At 36.1% G+C, this 10,554-nt stretch overlaps 1 pseudogene; it reads right to left on the bottom strand.

The window, feature by feature from the left end:
* Positions 1-3,747: 3,747 nt before the first annotated feature.
* Positions 3,748-9,846, bottom strand: LOC21408028 (annotated as a pseudogene).
* Positions 9,847-10,554: the final 708 nt, after the last annotated feature.

The raw sequence follows: 10,554 nt of genomic DNA, 5'->3' as shown, positions 1-10,554 counted from the left end.
TCCCCTAAACGAAGCGGGTTAGCTCATGTGGTTGGAGCGTTGCTACCCTTTAATAAGATTTCAAATTGTTTGTCTCAATTAGAGAGTATATGTTAAACTTACGTCTTTAGCCTTTTTCATTTCATGACTCAAGTCATATTGTTATAGTATTTCCTTTCATAAAAATTTAAGTTTAATTTTTTGTTACAATGTTTTTCTCTCATATACACAACTCAACTCATGACTTAAATTATGCAAATGAACATACCATTTGATTTTCTTCCTCGTCCTTGAATCTCTTCAAACCTAGTACATATATGGAGGTTTTATGGGTTAATAACATAAAAAATAAAAAATAACTTTGGATTTGAAAATGTATTTTACATGCCCATCCACTTTTTCTGTGAGACAATACCCACATACATTTTTCTCAACAATCTCCTCCTCATATGTGTGCAACCGAGTGTGATCGTTTGGCCTATACAAACCATCAGATCTAATACCACTTTGTTGGGGGAGACTCCACATGTGAAACTGACCCAACACACTTCAGGAATCTAATATGACCCAAAAGGTTAACCTATTGGGTAGGGGCGTTCATAGTTGGAATATGTAGAGTAGGGGCCAATCCGAAACCTATTGGATTTTGTAGGTTGAATCCACGGATTCTGCAGATTACGACCTTTGAAAGTAATAAATTATTAAACATTCATATAAAATAAAGTACGATATGAAATCTCCATCATTTATCAACAATATTTTTTATTGTCAAAGTTTAACATCTATAACTTATCTTAAGGATACATGAGCTTGGACTTTTATTTTTTACTCTTGATAAATATCATTTTATCAATGTAATTATTTGACTAAAAAGGTTATGAATCAAAAGTAAAAGATGAAAATCTTGATCTGTACATTTTCAAGGAGTGCTTGTCAAGATTACTCCTTTATAGCATAACAAAAAATCCTTTAACAAATTCTTCGTTTTAAGCTTTACTTTAAAATAATATAAATAGATTAAGTAAGAAATTAAGAATACGGGCTTCCCATAAAATATGAATAATCAAAAAGAGATTACACTTACTTATATTTTTTTAAAAATAAAACTTAACCTAAAAAATTATATATATTATATATAATATGTTTCGGATTTACGGATTTTACAAATTGAGAAATGCTCAAATCCCAAACCAATTCAAAACCTTTGGATTAGGAAAACCTCAATCAGTGTGCAATTCAAAACTTTTTTCAATCCAATCAAAAACTTCAGATTAGATTGGGTTTGATAGATCAATCGAATTGACAAATTCCGTAAAAATCCCTACTATTGGGTCTTGAGTCATTCCATGTATAAAAATCATTTTACATATCCATCCACTTACCATGTGGATCTACACACATGCACTTTTCTCAACATTTTATTGTCATTTAAATTTAAAGTAAAAAAAGGGACACGCAATCATGTCTCTTTGTCGTTCTTATTTGTTAGTTTAAACTTTGTTGTCGTTTAAGGTGAAAAAGAACACATAAGCCTTGTTTGGTTTGTTGTTGGAATTATAGTGAAATTTCTTTGTGGGTTCAAATTGTGTAGTTTTAAATTTTTATGTTTGAACCAAATTTATACGTGGGTTTTCTGTGGTTCGAACTGGTCTTTAGTAAGGTTTAAACATGAAATAAAATTTAAACTAATATTTAGTTAAATCATTAGAACTATAAGAATTTTAGAAATGTGAGTGAAAATGGTTTGCGGAGAACCTTGGGTTATTATTGTGCAAAATAGGTTTCAAAAGGCTCAAGTCATTAAAACGACATGTTTTTACGTGTTGTTCATATTTTGTTGTCGTTTATAATTTACTACGGTTTATGCCTAAGACTGCATGTCGTTTTGGCTGATATTGCTTATTCTTTCGCATTTTCGCAGTTCTAAATGTGACATACCAACGTAAATCAGTGAGAAATCAAAGAAATGTTTTCAAGAAATGCATTCCACATACGGGTGCGTCTATTAACACTAATTTTTTTACTTTTCACACATTCTTAAACCACCATCTATTCTATTTGTTATACTCATCTTAAATTTTTAAAAAAGCCCTTACAATTAAATCACTCATAATTTTACTTTTTACACACATTCTTAAACCACCCTATTCTACTTTTTTTGTCGTTCTTCTATGATATTGTCGTACTAAATAAATTCATTTATGGGATATTATTGCTTTCGTAATATCATAACAATTATTTTTGTTAGACGTTAAAATGATTCAAAATATCAAGAACTCAACTTTCAACTTCCAACGACAAAATAATTAGAAAACTACAAAAAACTATGAGCACTTGTCGCTTTAAAATAAAAAAGTACTGAATATGCCGACTACAGGAGAAGACGTATGCAACCACACACACACACACACACACACACAAAAACAGTTTCCACATTCAATCACAGTGAAGTCCGCAAGCCAGCGGCTCTTTCACGAATCTTTCTCTTCAAACATTTTTTTCACAAATCATGAATGTTGACGGTGAAATTTCGCCAACAGAATTACGTTGGATTACCTTTTCATATTTTGTTGGGTTAACGACCCGAAATTATTTATATATTTGGTGTAATACTGCTAAAGTGCTTTTTTGTGGTATGGTAATTTAGAAAGTGGGGAAGTAGTGCCTGAATGAATATAAAAGATACGCAAGTTTTATAACAGTTCACTCTGTTAATCAAGAACTACATCCATTGTGTATTGTATATCTTTTTTTCTCTATTGTTATTACATGACAAAGATCCCCCTCATCCTTTGGGGCTCTGCCCCTTTTATAGCCCAACGATTACTTCGTGGGCGGTTCTTCTTTGTAGGCATATCCACTCAAGTGGCCTACTACCCTATGGGACCAGATCATAGCTTGTCAACACCTTTTGTACTGTTTACTCATCTAATTTGTCCCTTATTACGGCTCTGCAGATCCTGTAATCCTCAACTGTCCATTACAGGCGGTCTTAGGGACTCATAATTAATCCTTGTGCTACTGACATCTTTTGAACCAGACGCAACCTGCATGTGTCTGGAATCTTTATTGAGGTACTCCTTAACCCGTACTCTGCCCTCAACGTCTATACTAGGAAACTAGGCTCTTCGCTTGACTGACTCTTGTGGAGCTTCCAATGCGTAAGTCATACAAGCCTTGACGATCTTGAGTGGTCAGCGGTCTAAGGATTCGTCCATATGTTTGGCCTTTCCAATCATTCAGAAGAAAAACAAGGCTCAGACGTCGACTGTTATCTGTTGTGGCAAACATAGAACAACGTGAAGCGCTATCGCCGTCCCACGTGTTAGCACATATTTTTCCATATAACAATGAATATTTTAAAACTAATTATATAACCATCAAAAATTGAATTGAAAAAAATAAGAATTTTTAAGAAAAATTTTAACCGGGTATCTTTTTGTGGGGAGACTCTTCAACCTTGAAATTTTAGAAGGGAAAATATTTTTTTAATGATGAGGCTTGTAATGAGTATTTTTTAAAAATATTATTGTCTTTTAAAAGTAATTGTATTAATGGGTATTTTAGTCGCATTAAAAAGAGGTGTGTTAAAAGTAGAAAAGACGCACCCTCTACGTAATTGTATTGCAGAGATCAAACCAACAGACAATGCCTCTAAAACTAAATTGTCTTATGCATTGATGGCAGATGAAGATTGCAATAACTATTATTGAAGGAAACAAAATATTACAAATTGTTCTGAAACAAGTTTACTCTAATACTGTGCTTTGAATTTAGATTCAAAATCCTTAACGAGACATGTCGTCGTACAGGATAATTGGGCTTCTGACACTATTAATACCGTCAGATCCTTGGACAATCACATCAAAGGACTTCTCCTCATCAAGTGACTTGAAAGAAAGAATTGAAGGCTCTACTTTGATGTAAAGCTTTTTTGTTCTGGGGAAGATGGTGGCCTTGTAAGTGGAGTTTGGATGACCGACATTCTTAACTCTTCTGTGAATTTTAATCGAAAACGACCGGGTGCTAACTTGAGCAGCCATTGAAGGGCAATTGAGATCCCTTGGTGACCCTAGTCTTGAGTCTTTGGGGCAATTGCTTTTGTGTCCTGATATAAGGCTAACTGTATTGTCATCCCAGCCACTGCTGCAGAGAAAGTTTATATAGTCTGCTTCAAAAGCATCATACACAAGTCCAGGACTAATGGCTTGTACTGGGTTGACATGGCCAGAACCATATTCAAATTCTCCACCTTCAGTCTTGTTCATGACCCAAGCTCCAATAAGAAAAGAGAGATTTGGTCATATGGAAATAAAAATGTACAAAGTAAACGAGTACTGCTAAGGACACTAACTCTTAATCCTAACTTTTTCCGTGTCATCTTATGTGCAACGAGTTGTCATCTTTTTCATGATAGAAGGAATATCTTATTACTAATTTATATGGCACTAGAATGACAACTCGCTGCCACGTTCAGTTGGTACAATAAAGTTAGGATTAGAGTTGGTGACTCCGTCATTACCAAAGAATTATTCACTACTAGAACCTGTAGTCATAAGAGATGATTTAATGGCTGAAGGAGACCAATCAGGATGAAATGTCTTGACATAGGCAGCTGCTCCGGCAACATGGGGACAAGACATGGAGGTTCCCGATTCGATATTGAACTTTACGCGCCTCTTGTCTTCAGGGGAGCTTGAGGGTGGAACTATAGGTGAATATGAGGCTAATATATCTACTCCTGGGCCAGTTATATCCGGCTGCAATATATTTAATCATTTATTCTCTAAGTAAAGATGCTACACCAGAAGATACATGAAAGTGGGGGAAAAGAATGAGAATTAGGGGGTAAGACCAAAACATAAACCTTTCGAATATCCGATGAAATAAGATTAGGCCCACGTGAAGAGAACGAAACAACCTTAGGAGCAAAATCATCTTTCTCAGCTTCACTTTTTAATATGGTTCCTCGAGGCTCACTGCAAAAATAAAGAAAAGGGCTTGCTTCATTTGAAGGGGAAAAAAATAATCCATTTCCCTTTGGCTGATGAGAAAAAGCATATCAGAGTTGAAGGTATTCAACAACATTTCCAATGTAGTACCAAAATAAAATTAGTGTGCCGATATCAAATCTCAGCGCTTGCGTGGGAAAATAGCTCTCCAATGCAGTGTCGTTTTTTGTACTAAAGTGATATATTCTAGTCAATTTTTATTGTCATTAAAATGTTATCCTTTTTAAATTACTTTAAACTTAAAAATTTACATTAGATCCAAATAATATTTTTATGTCATTAAAGCCAAATATAGCATGGGTATTGAAATTTACATTGGAGATGTAAATCGCGTCAATGCTTACTTATCTTGGGGATTTAAGGTAGGCCGGGACAGCATCATAGCTGTCGTTTTGTAGTCCTATTGCAAGCAATGGTACGACAAAAGAAACATCACCTGCTCTGTCGTTTTTGTAAATCAAACCAACTGCACCAGACGCGTAGGCCTCATTGATTCCTTCCCTTGAATCACACAACGCAATCTTTCCCTTCACTAAATCTTTGTCTAAGCACCCCACGTCGCAAGAACTAAAATGCAATACCAGAAAAGGTAATAGCATCAACATTGTTTATATATATGTATATATATATATACTTATTTTCTCCTTTGCAACTTTTGAAGTCAAAATAAATGGTTTTGCAGAAACTACCTAGCCAAAAATTCTGAGCACTTAGTTGAAGCACTTTTCCCATCCACTAGAGGAAATAATGTTCCATTCAGTTCGAAAGAGTTGACAGAATTTCCCTGTTTGTGACAAAACCATTAAAATGCATCGAAACAGAACCACAAATAACCATGTACAAGACGTCTTTTTTGTTCGTAGCGTTGCGGATGATAGACAAATCAAACATACCATATCTTTTTTTAATCACATCTAATACCTGAAACTTAGTTTGGTTATAAATTAGAGATGCACTAAAAGAGTTCACGCCAATAAAATCAAGAAGAGAAATGAGACATACAATTATTGTCTTTCCATCGGCAAGGACAACATTGTCTATGGTTCGCCGATCCGTGCTACTAGCTGCAACTGACATCATCCAAGGTGCGACACTAGACACGGACAAAAAACTGGGTTCATTGTTTCCTGCAGAGTTCAAGGTCAGTATGCCTTTCACCATTGCATGAAAAGCACCGATGGCGATCGGATATTTGACAGAGTCTTTAGCCTCAGAGGATCCGATTGATATTGTAATGATGTCGACACCGTCATCAATGGCATCGTCGAAAGCGGCCAAGGGGGCGTCCGAATTGCATCCAGCAACATCGCAGACTTTATAGGCTGCAATTCTTGCTGAGGGAACACCTCCTCTTGCGGTGCCTTTCGCTAGTCCGTAAAAACTTGCGTCCTTGACATGGTTCCCTACTGCCGTTGAGGCTGTGTGGGTTCCATGCCCAACGTCATCTCTGTTCGGTTCCATGCCAGCGGTTGTGGGGGCCTTTCCTGTTGTTGGTTCTTGGAGCCGCAGCCTTCTCTTGGGCTCTTCTTCGGGCCGCGCGCTGTCTGCTTCCCACCGACCTTCACGATCTTGCCAGGCAAGGATTGAGGTTCCCTTCACAATCACCAGTTCCCTCAGCATCACTGCGCTGGTCACCTTTCTTTTGGTTTCCGGCAGCGTCGTCTGTTGGGTTTACTAGCGCGTCTTCCAGCGATGGCATATAATCAGGTCTCTCCTCACGCCTTGTCATGATTGCAGCCATTCTCTCTACCGTTGTGGTGAGAGTCTCCACTTGTTGTTGAAGCTGATCATACGGGCCTGAGAGTCCCCGTTTCCGGAAACAATTTCCCTTTAATTAGGTTGATTTCCCAGCTCCAATTGGTTGTCATTTGGGTGATTTTGTTGATTTCCCCCATCAACCTCAGCGTTTTGGCCTTCTTGATTTTTTTGGTTTGCTGTCGTACGACGAGTTCTTATTCAGTTATTGCTAGATTCCTCAATTTTTGATTCTTGGCCCTCCTTTTAACGCTAATTGTTGACAGTGAAATTCATCAACTCGGAATTTATTTCTCCGGAAATACTTACATTACGATTCTCACAAATTGACTCAAAAATAAATGCAGAAAATAAAGAAAACACACAAATTTATAGTGGTTCGACAAAATATTATTACCTACGTCCACTTGTGAATGCACCAAGTCTCAAGAGTATAGAGAATCTCTCTTACAGTAGAAAATTGTGCATAAAGACTAAATGAGGAGTTTACCCTTACTTATAGGTTCTCATGTACATGATATCTTTATCTCTAGATCACATTATGAGATAAGCTTCTTTATGCCCTTTTTAAATAAGGATTTACTTAGCTTTATCTTCATATTTAATTATTTGAATTCAAATACATGGCTGTAGTTGATAATCTATATTTGCTCTTCTATTTGAATATAAGATAAGAGTTATCCTCTCTTGATTTGGTGGACTTTATGTTGATCCTCTGTCTTCTCTCACATTTGTCGACTCTTCTACACTGATATCCTCGTGACCTTATTAGGACTTCTCGTGACGTCACGCAATGCGGTATAAGATGCTCAACACAAGGTTTTCTTTTTACATCAGTATCTCTCAACAGCTAAGCCTAATCGTGGCTTATGTATTTCTCGACGGCTACATAGGAGGAAAAATCGGAGATCTCGACTATGGCATAACAACTTCACTTTTAAATAATGTTTCCCGAGGACAACTCCAAAGATAAGGAAAGGGCTTGCTTCGTCTTAGGAAGAAAAACTTAATGAATAAGGACCTATAGAAGAATAAAAACTCCGTGGAATATAGGTAGGACATGACGGCCATGTAATCTATCTGGTTTAAAGTTAAAGCAGGGAATGGGGAAACAAAATAATAATCAATGGATGTGTCATCAACCGAAATCGAACCAAGTGCACCAGCTCTATAGGCCGCATTGATTCCAGCAACTCGATCGCACAACATCATCTTTCCCTTGACTAAGCGTCTGTCGAGGTAACCTAAGTTGCATATCCTGAAAATGCAACAGAAAAGAACAGTTTTGTTCAATATTATTGTATGAAACAGTTTGCAGTATCTACCTAGCCCTCAAATCAGAGCACCTAGTTGAAACATTTTTTTCCATGTACTAGCGGAAATGTTGTTCCATTCAATTTGAAAGAATTTACAGAACTTCCCTGTTCGTTCAGTCATAATATGCATGACAAGAAAATCACAACCAATCATCACGTAGAATAAGCGTTACAAATTAAAAGAAACACCAAAATACGCGCGTGCACAGACACACACAAAGTAGGCGAGTGATAAGATTGCCAAGAGAAACCTTGTCAATAATTCATCGGTCTATGCTACTTGCAGCTATTGTCATCAGCCACGGAGCTAAACTTATCAAGGTTCCAAAAGAAGGGGTTAGTATCCCTTTTGCCATTGAGCGAAAAGAGCCAATTGCGATTGGATCAACATCAAATCCTTGATCCCCACTAAGTCCGAGTGATACAGTAATGATGTCAACACCATCAGCAATTGCATCATCAAAGCAGCATAAATAGAGTGCGAATAGCACCTGAAAGGGTCACAGACTTTGTATGCATCTCGCAGTGCCTTCTGCTATTCTATAAAAACTTGCATCCTTTGTGTTGTTTCTCGCAGCTGTTGAAGGCTGTATGGCTCCCATGACCGATGTTGTCTCTTGCAGAGTCAAACTTTGATCCAAATGATTTATAATACCGAGCCCCGATGATCTTGCTGCAAAATTAGTATATACTGAATCTTATTAGGTAAGTGACTCAAATTAGTTTTGGAAAATTAATAATTGTATTTTTTGGGTAAGTTACTGTTTTCTATTTTTGACTTTTGAGCAAGGGTTATTAAGTGTTGAGAAAAGTATAGACACATAGTGTCTCCTTTTGAGAGAGAGAAAAAAGTGAGAAGAGAGATACGCAAGGGTGTAGGGGGTTTTTGGTAGAAAGAAAAAGTTAGAAAGTTTGTTGAGTATGTAACTCTGAAACTGTTAATAAATTTTTCTCTCTTCCTTAGACGTAAAAAATTTTTCCGAGCCACCTAAATCTTTGTCTTCTATATTTTTTTATTATTTTTATTTCAGTTTATTTTTTTGCTACGTGAATATAAAGGTGTGTTTTTTTGCTAATAAATCTCAATATTTATAAGAGAAAAAATGGAAAAAGGTAACAGAAAATAGAACAACATGCAGGTATTTGTACAAGGAAGTTACTAATGGACAAGGTTTACATAATTAACTAAAATCACAAAGCTGCAATGAGCTGGAAAAGGAAGAATACTTGTTGCAAGTGAAATTTGTTCCGTCGTTGCAAGCACCCTTCCACTTCTTGGGAGGAGGACCAAAGCCTTCTCCACTAAAACTCTCCAACTCGGGCCAAATTTCCAGTGTCAATAACACCAATTAGAGTATCACTCTCGACAGTCAGTTTAAGAGAGTAAAACTCAAAACAATGTGATTACTACAAAGAACAGTAACCTAACTGATTACCTGCCCTGAACTATCCTATGTAGTATACTGAAGTGATGAGTCGACGTCGACGACACGCCATCAGGAAGAGCCCCCATGTACACAATATAGGCCTGTGTCATCAGGAAATCTTCAGTTAACCGGAAAAGGCCCACTTAACAAAGAGTGTCACATTCAAATGTTAATATTGGCGCTATTTGTTTGCTATATTAATTTTACTAGGCACCAATTAGCAGAGAGATGCTAAATGTATCGCAACATAAAACTACTTGCCTTTCTATCTTCATCTAAGGATTTGCACCAGAAGCACGCTACGAGGATGAAAATGGTGAAGAAAAAGTGAAACAAAAGAGCTTCAAACTTGCCCATGTCGTACAGTTTCTCAGAGTTCAGGAGTAATGTAGAATATTTATACTAAATTTATTACTTGATAGATAGGAAAAGATCTTTTATAGTAGGTATCCAAATTATTTCACTTTCATGGGTAATGCATACATGGTAATATCATTAAGTCTGGGATCATTTGTAGAATTCTCAAGAGTTTTATTTTTTCTATCAATAAGTAAAATCCAAATCCCCCTCCCAAAATAAAAATCCAAATAAAAAAATTTAATGTTTCTTGTTCACAAATTATTGGAGAATGTATGAAGTTGGATCTAGTCATTTATTTGCATGTAAGGTAACAAAATCTTGTTTGAAAAAAAAGGCAATGACGCATTAATGAGGAACAATGGTCCCATAGTCCATGATATTTCATTGCCTATTTATTTTTAAGCGTAGAGAGCCAGTATAACGAGTGACAAAACAGTGCATCGTTTTCTTTTTGGTTTTTTTATATTAATAATATCAATCTTCGTTTGAAATTGCTGAGTAGTATTTATGAACAATTGAATATATTTGTGAATAATGGCATAAGCCTTACTGTTGATTAGTCGAAATATATATACAGTAATGATGATACAAATAATGGTAAGTTTTCTAATACACCAAATCTCCTACAATCAAGGTAATGTACGTAATCTCTTACAATCAAGGTTGGTTATTACAATTGATTTACAAATAATATATATTGAAGGA

The sequence above is a fragment of the Morus notabilis genome, unplaced genomic scaffold, assembly GCF_000414095.1.
Source record: "Morus notabilis unplaced genomic scaffold, ASM41409v2 Scaffold46, whole genome shotgun sequence".
In the NCBI taxonomy this organism is placed as follows: domain Eukaryota; kingdom Viridiplantae; phylum Streptophyta; class Magnoliopsida; order Rosales; family Moraceae; genus Morus; species Morus notabilis.
This window is presented reverse-complemented; position numbering and strand designations above follow the sequence as displayed.